Below are 14,279 nucleotides of genomic sequence, written 5' to 3' on the forward strand. Positions count from 1 at the left end.
ATTAATCTTCATTACAGCTAATGAACTATGCTCCATTCTATGAGATTCAGAGTAATGAGAGGAAGGCTAAGCAAGATTTATGCTTCCAGAAATGACAGTAAATTGTTAGTTGTGGCAACAAAATTGTAATTTGGCAATAGAAGTGATGGTATAATGAAACTATTATGTATTGCTGCACTATAGCTTTTGGACAAAGTGCAGTGGGTGCTATGCATAATCTAGAACCAGTGGAACAACCAATTTATTTATTTATTCTATAATTTAGATACATAGAAAGTGCCATCAATGGTGCACAATAAATATAATTATGATATCCAACTAGATGAAAAAAGTGATCTTGAGAAACATAGGTCAGGAATTATTCAAGATGGTTTCAAACTAGGGAGAGTATGACAGTTGGAGTAACTGAAGCCACTCTGTAGGAAGAGGTCAGTGAAATGGAGAAAGGTTGTTGCTCAATGGTAGAACATCTGCTTGGCATGCAACATGTTCCCAGTTTCAACTCCTGGCATCTCCAGTTAAGTTGTTAGGTAATGTGAAATATCTCTACCTGAATCCTTGGCGACTACAAGTCAGAGCAGATAATTCTAACTTGATAGACCAGTTATCCGACCCAGTAGAAGGTGGATTAATCAAAAAACAATTGGTGTTAAAGATAGCAGCTCATAATAGTTCTATGTAGTACAGTTTTGCTTGTGTTTATATCTACGAGCCACTCTAAAGGAGGGTGATCCATGTAATAACAATTCTTCCTTCACTCCTTGTTTAGCCACCTCTGTGTCTTTCACATTAGCTACTAACTGAAACGGAAAACAATGCATATTGTCATATGGTACAGGACCTCTGTTCAGATGGCCTTCAGGAACAACTTTTCAAGCTGTGCTTGTGTAAAACAATGGGATCATCTAACATACAAATCCACCTCCCACTATTCCAACTAGAGTGCCGAGTTACTATCTGAGCTATGGAGATGCGCACATCTCATTGACAAGAAAAGCAATGTGCTCAAAGAAGCCAAACTTGAGAAGAGCCTACTGTATTTTGTTAACTTTCTTTTTAAAGGAAGGCTATAAGTTAATAAGCAACTTGGCCAAAGCCCCAGAGAACTGCTGTCATAAGGCATAGCAGAACACAGCCATTTTCCTTTCTAGTCCTCTGTGCTCAGAAGACAATACACGCAATGATCATTAGGTTGGAAAATACAGGGAACACAAACCTCAATCAGTTGATCTTGTACAAATTGACTCTCTACAGAGCATCTGATTCCTTAATTAGCACATGAGAAAGGAAAGGAGCCAATAGTGAGGCAGATGCCTTTGCTGAAGGAAGTAGATATCAATGCAGTCTCTCTTTGCTGACATTTTCCCTGTTTCTCCACTTAGATACTAAAGATATATATATATATATATTTAAAAATATATCACTGAACAAACAATAGAGCAACAGAGACCCCTACAGGACCTTTCATAAAGGGGAAGAACTGTTGAGAAAAATAAGAAGAACTTGGCTGAAATTTAAAACTTTCTGTTCTTTCGGATTATCATCATCAGTTCAAATAGCCTGTAAAAGGAAAATGGAAAAGTCAGTGGATCTTACATATGAGACATTCTGCATCACAATTATTTTCCTTCAGTTTCCAGTGCTTACACCCTGTGGTAATTAATGGCTAAAACATATACGCATGCACATGTCAGCTAGAATAAATGTCCAGGTCAGGTTTCCAGAATGCCACTAAGTTATTTGCATAATGTTCTTACAAAATACGTTTTTAATCATCTCTATGTAAAAGATTTAGGAAAAGGGTTTTGAGTTTGAAATTCAGTGTTTGTATCTAGTTGTAGCTTCATCTTCCATAACGCTTGTGGAGTATTAAAACTGACTTCCATGGAAGCTACAAGTTCCTGCATTAAGGCATCATATTTAAAGACCCATCTAAAGCAGGTCTTGTCAGTATCCTACGTAGGTCATTTCATTTGGCTTATTCCAAGAAAAGTGTTCTTGGGATTGCAGTGTTAGTGGGCCTTGCTTTTCCCTCTTTCTACCACTCTTCTACCAAATATTTACACTGCAATAGGAACACTAATAATTTGTGTCTCCTTTTCCCAATGTTAAATGGTAAGGTTTGGCTTTGTGTCCATTGCAAATGCTATGTCCATTAACATATTAAGACAAAAATGGTGTGTAGTTTTATATATTTGGTCTTCTTTATCCATAAAATTTGGAGGGAGATAACAAGTAACACAAATATTTTGGCTGTGTGTGGAACTAGTTTGTCAGGAGGTATGATGTGAAGGTGAGTAGCTCCATTGCATGCTTAGTTGAATGTAAACACATCTGAAATAAAAGTGCCATATAACAGAACTGGTCCTGTTGCATAGCATGCCATCGCTCAAGGCTCTGCTATGAAATGGAAGGCAAACAGTAAAATGGGGAGGAAAGAGCGCTCTTTGGCTGCCAAAAACACTATGCTTGGGGTCATGGCATGAGACCTGCATGGATAACAGGCATGTGGGGTGGGGCTGTAGGAAGAAAACAGATGGGGATTGTACCCTCACAGTAATGATCTAGGGATAAGAGGGGCCACCTCACTAGCAGCTTTTTTTTAAAAAAAAATCAAATTCTAGTAGCTATTTATAATTTAAGCATTATTTCCCATTGTATGACTTGTCCATAGCAAGGACAGAACAGTCTTGCTCCACAATGCAGCCCAGTTATGCTAACAGATTGTAAAAAAAGAACTTATTATGAATTGATGCCACTTAATTTTTCTATGTAATGTCCAAGAGGAGGATCTAGGACAACATAACATGGCTGATGGATCCTTTGCTTCTCTTCATGGTTTTCAGTTCTTCAAAACGTGGTGGAATACATTTAAAGGTAGCCAAACATCTATAACTCCAGTTTTATCTTGGATATATACAATAGTAGAAAAGCTGGCTTACATGTATTCACTGTTTGTCCTTCACAAATACTCTGAATGACTGTTGAATTGCCTGAGGGAACTGGAATGTTGCTTTGACTAGGGAAAGCACTATGTACTATTAAAGGGCACTGATCAGTGCAGTGCAGCCCAGTGAGCTACAGTTACTGTACTGCATGCTTAAATAGTTGAATGAGGACTTTTGAGAGCCAGGTTCAAATCCCCTTTCTACCCTGAAGCTTACAGAGTCAGTCGCTCTCTCTCAGCCAAACAGATCTCACGGGATTATTGTGAGGACATAAAAGGAAAGAAAGATAGGTATATGCCACTATGAGCTTTCAGAGGAAGAGTAGGATAACACTGCAATAGACAGATGCATAGAGATATAAGTTTTACATAATAATATTTAGAAATAACCAGCCAGATGTTTGATTGCAGGTTTAACGTACTGGTTCAGTCCATTAAGTTAGAGCTACATGCAAAGCAGACTGGTGTGTTTGGGTCTGCAAGGCTTTGGGTCTGCAAGGCAACTTAGGCACAAATGGTGAAATTGTGGCCCTCCACCTGACTCCTTAAGATGACAATCATCTTCTGCAATTTCATGACAGCAAGTCATAGCATAAAGAATAGTAGATTGGATCCAAGTTCCCAAGAAAGGAGATGACCAGCCTTTCTTCCGACAGTCCAGTGTGACCCTGTAAAACCATCTGTGTGGCTCTCTGGAACCATGTGCCATGTGACATAGAGGAACCGCAATCACAAAGGGAGAATTGATTGAAACCTCATTCACCTCTCATGCTTCCCCTGAGCCTGCCTTTGGCGGGGGAGGGTGGGATACAAAAATAAATTTATTATTATTATTATTATTATTATTATTATTATTATTATTATTATTATTATTATTATGCTTCTATCATCAAGATTCTTTTGCATGGGTTTTGATTGTGTGTAAAATGATGTCAAGTCACAGCCGATTTATGGCAACCGCAATCAAACTGGACCTATAGGTTATGTCTGTTATGTGTAACGTTCCAAGTTGTATGTTATATTTTTTTAAGTTGTATGTTATTTTTTTTTTAAAAAGGTTGTACAATATGTTATGTTTTAAAATACAGAGAGAGACCCAGTTTGGTGTAGTGGTTAAGTGTGTGGACTTTTATCTCAGAGAACTGTGTTTGAATCCCCACTCCTCCATATGCACCTGCTGATATGACCTTGAGTCAGTCACAAGTTATTGCAGAGCTATTCTTTTCAAGAGCAGTTTCTGTTCGAGCTGTCTCAACTCCACCTATCTCACAGGGTGTCTGTTGTGTGGAGGGGTAGGGGAAAGAGATTGTAAACTACTCTGAGACTCCTTTGGGTAGTGAAGGGCAGAGTATAAATCCAATCTCCTCCTTGTCCTCCTTTTCTTCATAAAATTTAATTCTTAAAACCAGGACAAGTGAGGAGCAGAGGTGGTTTGCCATTGCCTGGCTCTGCAGAGTCTTCCTTGGTAGTCTATCTTCCAAGTACTGACCCTGCTTAGCTATAATACTATGCCACCTTTCCTCTAGTGTGGGTTTTACTAAAGCATATATGCTTCATTTTGGGTACGTGCTCAAAAAGTTTGATTTTTAGCAAGTGGACTTTCAATCTTTATAAAAGTTCTCTAAAATACTGTATATCAAAGTCCCCTTACTATAATTCAAACTTTTTGAGCATGTAACCAAATGAAGTTTTATTTTTTTTAATTTATTTTTATTCAATTTATATCCCACCCTTCCCATGAAGAAGACTCAGGGTGGCTTACACAACCAAGTTTGCATTGAACACACAAACACCTATTGTATGTTAGCCAGTTCTTGCTAATTTTTGGGACCTGCTGAAATTCTGAGTCTTTTGTTGTATTATAGCATCCTGTATAGTAACGCAGGAATTCATTTTTAATTTTTTTTTTGTCAGTTTGCACTGAAGAATAGTATGCCATACCAGTAGCAATCAGCCATATACTAGAAAGTCTAGACAGGACATGGATTTTTTTTTTTAAAAAAACCCTATTAAATTACTGATATATTGATGTCAAAGCTGTACTCTTGGCTATTTCACAAAGATATAATAGTGAACAGAATATTGCAGTGGACAGTTAGAATCATAGAGTTGGACGAGACCTCCAGGGTCATCTAGTCCAACCCCCTGCACAATGCAGGAAACTCACAAATACCTCCCCCTAAATTCACAGGATCTTCATTGCTGTCAGATGGCCATCTAGCCTCTGTTTATAAATGTAGAATAAATGTAGTTTACCTCCCCTTACCAATTTACCTTTCTATATATAATATATATATAATTTTCAATTATCTTATATAAAGCAGCAAGAATCTTATCCAACTCCCCAAAAAACAGGTTTTCCTTGGGCTGCTTTCCTTCACTCACTGACTCCATCCCTATTGGGCTAAGCCATCTAGTTCTTAATGGTTACATATGACATAAGCAATCCTTCCACTTCCCATTGACCATGCATTCTAATGTTGTGCAGAAATTTAGGTTGTAATATAGCAACTGGCCCAAGGTCACAATGAGTTTCATGGCTGAAGGAGGATTTAAGCCTGGGCTTCCCTGATTGGGAGGCTCTCAATACAGAAGACCAGCTCCATTGTTGAAACAGAATAACCAAAATTAAAATTTCTTCCCATTTTCCCCACATTTTCTTTATATTCTATTGTATTAACTCTCCCTTTCCATTCCTTTATAAAATCTTTATATAAATTTATATATATAAATTTATAAAAAATTTAGATAGGTAATCACTATCTAAATAGAATGGTACATAGTAGTTTTATTGTTCATCTTGGAAATCATGCAGCTTAGTCGCCAAATTCTCCCCATCCATATATTTTCCCTTCATGAAATAACTTCAAGGTGCAGTCGTTCAGGATATAACCCAGACTGGTTTTTATATGTGTGGGAAGCCTTTATTGCAGGGTTGTCAGGTTCCCCCTAGCCACTGGTGAGGGATGGAAACATAGGGTTGCCAGATTGAGGTTGGGAAACTCCTGGAGATTTGGGGATGGAGCCTGGGGAGAACAGGGAGTTAGTGGGATACAGTTCCATAGAGTCCATCCTCCAAAGCATTCACATTTTTGAGGGGGCGGAGGACTGATCTCTGTAGTCTGGAGATGAGCTGTAATTCCAGGGGATCCCTCCTTTATTAACAACATGATGAGATCGGACAAAGGATTTACAAGTAAGAAAGGGTTACAGAAAAAAATGGCTTGCGAACATGGTAGGCATTTTGTACAGAGGATTTATTTGCAATACCTGTGCTAAAGAGAATGGGGAGAGGTTAAAATTTTAAGTTGGAAGAAGGAAAAGCTAGATTTAACATATAATTACCAGCAGAAGTCTTTAAGCTCTGCTGCAGGCACAGCAGAAGGGAAAGGAATACTTTATTGCACTGGGATTCTGGAAGAAAAGCCTGCTTGTCTGCACAGCTCTGTATCAGTTTCACTGTTCGAATAAATGACATTCATTAATTATTCTTTGCATCCTGACCTGTAATTCCACTGCAATCGTGAGCATCCAAGAGAACATGATATGTTCCTTGTGCAGCAGCTGTTCCCTCACTTGTTTGCAGGCTTTCCAACATTCTCGAACAATCACCTGTAATCACTGAGGGGGGGTGGGAATGGCAAGAACAAGAAAGAAAGAGAAATACCTTACAATATATCTTGATCAAGATATATCATTGCGCTGTCCTGGATCTTGTGAAGCTATCACAAACGGGAGAAATCTCCAGGTTAAAAATTACACAACAGCTACAAATCCAGTCTGAGTCTCCAAACGGATCAACTTGTAATTTTCTGAAATCCTGAGGTCAAGACTTGACCCAGCCAATGTTGTCTTGTTTTTCACATTCGAAAGGGTTCCCACAGCTTTCTTTTCTGGTCTTAAAGCTGAATATTTAGCTGTCAACAATAAAGCGCATTTCATCATGAAAGTGAAAGAGTTTTCTAGGCTTCCCATTATTTTATTGTTTACCAGTTCTTTATGTCTGTGAACCTTACAGCCATTGAATTCTTTTAACTTTACAGCTATTAAAGTTTTTCATGAAATTGGATAAGCCATTCTAAGAATCCTGGATTCCAAGGACATAATTTTGTTTTCCCCCAACCAACACATGTTGTACACCTTCACCGGTTTACCCTTCCTGAGCAAACCAATATAAAGGACAAAGAGTGCTTTACAAAGTACAGCCATCATAACTTTCTGATTATCCTGCTTGAAATCGTTAAACTCATTCGTCTGCAAGACAGAAAGTTCAAAGTAGCATAGTGTATTTTATCTAATGATCCAAGATCAAAATTAAGAATATGCAATATATGCTATGCTAAAGTCCAAAGTAAACACAAGAATAGCCTGATCATGAGACAGACTGAATGCTGATTCTCAAATGGTGAAGTTGCCAAATAATTGAAAGGTAGCAGATACCTGCCATATCTCCTCCACTTCTAACTCCATGTGATGTTAGGGTTCAATCATATAAGGAAAGGAAAGGTCCCCTGTGCAAGCACCAGTCATTTCCGACTCTGGGGTGACGTTGCTTTCACGTTTTCATGGCAGACTTTTTTAGGGGGGGGGGGGTTCCATTGTCTTCCCCAGTCTTTTACACTTTCCCTCAGCAAGCTGGGTTCTCATTTTACCGACCTCGGAAGGATGGAAGGCTGAGTCAACCTTGGCCCAGCTACCTGAATCCAGCTTCCGCCAAAATCGAACTCAGGTCATGAGCAGAGAGTTCAGACCACAGTACTGCGGCTTTACCACTCTGTGCCACAGGGCCGCTAAACATATCATAATCAATCATATAAAGGACACACTAAAATAAAAGTAAATATAATTGTTTATTGCTAAACCTAGCTTTCCTGAATGTTCTCTGACTCCTACTGCCTGCAGCTCCTTCCTCCTATACATCCTATAAACTCCCATCCTATATACATCGTATAAGGATGTATCTCTAAATATTAGTTACTACACCATATATACCATTTCTGGAACTTACTAGCTGAAATCTCTTAGGCTTGAAACAGTGGTGATGCTGTTTGTGTCTGTCTCTTTAACATAATACTAGGAATGCTCGTTGTACCAAGAGAGTTGAAATTCTAGGGATGCATAATCTGTTCCTATATGATATTTTATCAGTGGTTCTAAGAAGCCCTTGAACAAAAATAATGTTTGACATCATCTTAAAGGTTTGACTATAAAGAACAACTTAAGTTACAGAGGCTTAGCCAGATATCATTGGCTCTGTTCTATATTGATTCCATAATTTTGCTGTATCAAATTTTCTTTCTACATCCTTCAAAAAATTCACTAAGAATTTCTGTCAACTCTGTTTGTGTGGACAACACAACACACATTTGACTCACATTTCATATATTTTGGTCATGTTGCTAACCATACTTTGCAGATAATAATAATACTTGTATATCCATTGCATTCCCCCAAATCCCCAAAATATAGGACTCACCTCCAGAAAATCTGTGTAAGTGAATGCACACAGAAGGTTCACTCCAAGACATGAACAACTCAGATTAGGACAAAATGTTCTCACTATTGGAGAGGAATGTGGAAACTTTTCTACTAAGGTAAATTATTTATTTATTTTATTTAGTGAACTTATATTCCGCCCTTATCTATCTTTTACAACTTTATAAATCTGCAGAATATAACCGTTATGTGTCATTCTTGCAAAAATATAATTCAGATTCCGAGGTTCCACAAGGATAGAGCAAAACAGGAAGAAATAATGCTAATAGGGATGCGATTTTTAGAAACAGAAGGGGATAATTTTGCAAAAGGGAAGGAGGGAATGAATCAATGGAACAAAGTGCTATGCTCAACTCAAAATAGGTATCTAAGAAAAGAAAAGGAAGTTATATTCTGCAGACTTATAAAGTTGTAAAAGATAGATAAGGGAACCATAACACCCTTTTGTTAATAATTTCAGAGGGGTAGTCATGTTAGCATGTTGCAGAAAAAATAAACAGAAGTCCTGTGGCACTTGAAAGACTAATAACATTTTATTACAGCATAAGCCCCCATAGCTTTTCTCCTTTTCCTGCCTTCTTCTCTATTCCCACCTGCTACCATCCTACCTTTGTTTGCCCCCCCTGTCTTTAGCTTTCCTTCCTTCCCTCTCCCAGCAAGCCTCTCCCTGGGAATAGAATTGTGCAGTGCAAGCTACCAGGCTTGCCCCAGTTGCATAGCAGGGAACCTGCAAGGACCTGCAGGGAGGACCTCATCTTCTCTTTACCCCTTCCCCCAGTATCTCTTCTTTCCTTTTTCCCTATTCTCACCTTTCCCTGTTTCTTTCTCTCCATCTCACCCACCAGCCAGCCACCTTTTATCTTCTTTTGTACCCTGCTTTTCTCCAAAATGGGAACACAAAGCAGCTTACATTATTGTCCTCTCCTCCAGGTATCTAGGCTAATAGTATGTGACTGGTCCAAAATCTCCATAGCAGAGTGGAAATTGAAATGAAGGTCTCTGAGCTCCTAATCGGAAACTCTGACTACTACTCCAGACTGGCTATTTTGGGGTGGCTTCAACAGCATCATAGCCAGGAATTTTTTTTTGGTGGGGCGGAGGGAAGGAAGGGGGAGTTTATCATGGTGGAGCTTATTTCCAAGGAAACCTGCTAAGCAGATCAGACTGCACACAGGGCCAGCCCTAGACTGTCTGGCATCCTAGGCAAGGCTAACTTCTGGCGTCCCCCCCCCACACACACACTGATAACATCACCGAGTCACATGGGGGTACCCAATTCAGTGATCCCAGAAGGCTGGCACCTTAGGCAATTGCCTAGTTTGCCTAGTGACAGGGCCAGCCCTACCTGCAGAAAGAAATGGAGAAGCTGCTCTTGCTTGGTTTTGACTGAGCAGCCAGCATGTGTCTGTTCCAGGTCAGGATTTGCAAACAAACATTTATAGGAAACTTTATATTAATTTTACTTGTAGAGTACTTCAGAGGTTTGGATTGTTCAAAACTGTCACCTTTTTTTTTTTAAAAAAAAGTTTTTTTTCTCTCTTTTAGTATAGGCTCCAGCCTCACCCAACATCCCTTTAGAAATGCTAATAACCTCCCTGGCCAGAGACAATGCTCCAGCCAATTAACACTTTTACAGTGCTAATGACCTCCCTGGCCAGACAATGATATGGTCAGTTCACACCTCCAGCTAAAAGCTGACAGCTAGCAAGGAAGTGAAAACAGTTTTTACCTACAAATGGCTTTCCCCCCCTCAGTCTCTCTTTCTCTTCTACCAGATCACACAAGGCACACTCAATCTTCTGGTTGGACTGGACAAATTGGGGAGGGGGCACCTGGTGAGAACCTTCTCATAGTTATGGGAGTGAGCTGCAGGCTACTCAGTGACTGATGCCAGGCCTGGCCCTAGTGAGTCTTCTTTCATCAGCTTGAAAGGACACTGTCCCTCCCTCTGCCTTTTACTCACACAAACAAAGGCTTAAAGGTTTGAAATACTGTTGCAGTTGCCTAGCAATGCCCACTGAGAGCATTTGTTTCTTACAGCTACAGGAGCTGCTTCTATCATTTTGGAGGGCTTTAGCCCTCCAGTTTTTTGTTGGTTGGTTGGTTGGTTGGTTTTAAGATTGCAGATTTTCTACAAACCTGGGGATATTCATGTTTGTAGAAAAATCTGCCTTGTCTGTCCATGGCCTGGTGTCCTGAATTTAAGTAACCACACATGGAGCCATGTTGAGATTTAGATCTATTGATGTGTATTATATGAAGAGATGATTTTCTTGTATGAATGCATTTCATAACTTTTAGAGTTGCCAATCCCCAGGTGGGGGCAGGGGATTCCCTGGTTTGGATGCCCTCCCCCTGCTTTAGGGTCATCAGAAAGTGGGGGGAGGGGAGGGAAATGTCTGCTGGGAACTCTATTATTCACTATGGAGACTTATTCCAATAGGAAATAACGGAGAATTGATCTACAGGTATCTGGGGCTCTGAGGGGGCTGGTTTTTGAGGTAAAGGCACCAACCTTTTAGCATAGTATCCAGTTTCTCTCCACAAAATACCCCTCAAATTTCAAAAAGATTGGACCAGGGGGTCCATTTCTACGAGCTCTAAAAGAAGGTGCCCCTATCCATTATTTCCTATGGAAGAAAGGCAATAAAAAGGTGTGCGGTCCCTTTAAATGTGATGGCCAGAACTCCCTTTGGAGTTGAATTATGCTTGTCATACTCTTCCTCCTGGCTCCACCCCAATGTCTCCTGGCTCCATCCCCAAAGTCTCCTGGCTCCACCGCCAAAGTCCCCAGATATTTCTTGAATTGGACTTGGCAACCCTAATAACATTGCATCTAAAACATGCACACACACATACTATGTCTATGACTTCTTACATACTACTAGAAGATTCACTTCACCTTGACCAGAGCCACAGCTGAACTTTTCTCACAGAGCAATATCCTCTTAATGCATCATTTTAAACATAGAGGAGAAAAAAACCTCAAAGAATGGAGGGCCCAAGCCTTAAGTAATCTTTAAATGACCATCCTATGTCTTTCTCAGCAGGCATGGCATTCTCAGCAGTGGCGATCCAATCCCCTATCCCACTTTTGCGCCATTTATGTGATGCTGTCTATTTGTTTTTCTCTGTCACCTGCCCTTTACCTACTTTCATCTGTGGGCATACATACTGAAAATTACTAACTGTCCCTGATTGTCGTCTTATGTACTACTCGATGTTATGTAGGTATTGTGTAGATTATGTTTTAATTGTTTTAACTTATTGTATATATTTACTGTTGTAACCTGCCATGAAGCCTGCCACAGAGGGAAGGGTAGTTAAATAGAAAAAAAATAGTTTTTAATTTTTCTTTAATTGTGAAAGAATATTAAGGGGAAAAGGATATTAAGGCTGACAACAGACGGCCAGCTCAGGGTGTCATGAAGCCACCCCAAAGAGAACTGGCTGGGAAAGGAGTGGCCAGGAGCCTCCAGAAGGCATGCAGCCTGCTCCAGAACAAAAATAGGCTGTGTGCACACCGGAGGCGTTGTCCTGGTGACACCTCAAAGCCACCTCAAACTTTCAAAGTGGTGCCGTTCCAAGGCAGCTTTGATCCGGCCCCAGGCAGGCTGTGGTCAGAACGGGGACAGGAGGCAGATGTGCACATGTGGACACACTTTTGGTCCACCTGCCTCCCATCCCCAGGGTGGCTTAAACCACCCATCTGTTGTCACCCTAAGAGTACTTACTACTAGTTGGTTGGGAGGTTTTGTTCAGTAATAGATCATCCGTTTGGCACAGAAATGTTTCCAAGTTCTATCTTCAGCATCTCCAATTAAAAGGAACAGGTGGTATGAAAGACCCTGGGAAAACCCTGAGACTCTGGAAAGCTACTGGAGAGCCAGTTTGGTGTAGTGGTTAAGTGTGCGGACTCTTATCTGGAAGAACCGGGTTTGATTCCCCACTCCTCCACTTGCACCTCCTAGCATGGCCTTGGGTCAGCCATAGCTCTGGCAGAGGTTGTCCTTGAAAGGGCAGCTGCTGTGGGAGCCCTCTCCAGCCCCACCCACCTCACAGGGTGTCTGTTGTGGGGGAGGAAGGTAAAGGAGATTGTGAGCCGCTCTGAGACTCTTCGGAGTGGAGGGCGGGATATAAATCCAATATCTTCTTCTTCTTCTTCTACTGCTAGTCTCAGCAGACAACACTGATCTTGATAGACCAATAGTTTGAATCTGTATAAGGCAGCTTCCCATGTGTTTATGTAGTCCTTGTCTTCAGAAATGGCTTCCCACCTCTCTGTGCAGTTAAAAAGGGAGAGCGATTTTAGTAAACACTCTACATTTTTAGGCGTTCTTCCCACAGGATGATATTAGCAGATAATTGTATTATTACTCAGTCTGACACAACTGAAGTTGGTTTCTGTTTCTCTTTGAAAGCTCTGTCTTCTCAAGAAAGCAATGGAAAATAAAAGTATTTGGTCCCAATTTGTGGTAGAAAATAGCATTCTGGGAATTTGGGAGAGATAAAAATGATGAGCTGTAATTCTATTGTAAGCTTAGCTAATATAAATCATAGGGTAACTCAAGAGCTGGAAGGGATTTCACTAAAAAGAGAATCAAAGGAAGGACAAATTGTAACAACGATTTGAAGGTGGAGAGATTCATGGGGGGAAAGCAGAGATACGGAGATTGCTTACTGTGCATTTGCAGTAATCCCAGGAAAAAATTGCCTCCCTGACAGCAGGAATTCTCTTTTTCAAACCCAATTTATTTTGAAGAACAGACATTTTGGACTGTTATTTACATTGGAAAGGGAATCTGTCTATATAACATTCCATTCCATGTGTCTGCAAGTGAGCAAACACTTCAGTTTCTCTTTGAAACATTTCTCTAAGCATAGGCAGGAAACTTACAGTACAATCCTAAACAGGTTTCTTCAGAATCCTACTCAAGTCTTCTCAGTGGGGCTTACTCCCTTAACAGTGCTCTTATAATTGCACAGTTAGCCATGGAAATCTCAGATAGGGAGTCAGTCAATAGGCTCCAGTTGGTTCCTAAATAACCTCCCAAGAGGTACTTGCAAATGCCTAGGAAGCTCAGAGGGGAAAGACATAAGAAATGACTGGCTTCTTGGATATCAGTGCCTTTGTGATGTTATTTCATTTATTTTATGAGTTGGATCCTGCCTAGATTTCCACAGGTGCAAAGGGGATGATTTTCACCAACCCCCTCCTCCTACCATCCTGCAGAATGCCACCCAAGCTATTCCAGGAGGTCTCCCTATGCCCCAAGAGCAACATTTCAGGGTTAGCTTGTTTGCTTGTTTGTTTGAAAACTGCCACTGGATGGGGGAATTGACAACCCCCCCCCCTTACTATGCCTAGCATTAACTGACAAGAGGATGAATCAATAACATTAGCAGCTGTGTATTTAATGACCTTAGACATTTGAAGTCTCAAGATGTTTGTTGCTATTTTTAGGCGTCACCCCCTAAGGAACTGTCAAATGCAGAGGAAACAAGGAGGGGGAGAACAAGGGGAGGAAAACCTCAAAATCCAGGAAAAATTGATTTAAAAAGAAAAAAAATAATGGAAAAAATAAAGACAAAAATATAACAATGTTGGTGGCAAATTTACATATAAATTTCCATAAAAGATTTACAAATATATATATAAAAAATCCATAAACCATTGTTGCCCAAATGCCATACATTCAAATACTGATAGAATTCTAAGGTCCTCAACCCACTGATTTATCAGAGGTGGGCATTTATCTGTCCAGTGTTGTAATACACATATTTTTTGTTATAGTAGGGGCAGAAAGGGTCCATTTTTGTTGACCATCTGTTAGCC

Source organism: Heteronotia binoei, chromosome 7, assembly GCF_032191835.1.
Source record: "Heteronotia binoei isolate CCM8104 ecotype False Entrance Well chromosome 7, APGP_CSIRO_Hbin_v1, whole genome shotgun sequence".
NCBI classification, from domain to species: Eukaryota; Metazoa; Chordata; class Lepidosauria; order Squamata; family Gekkonidae; genus Heteronotia; species Heteronotia binoei.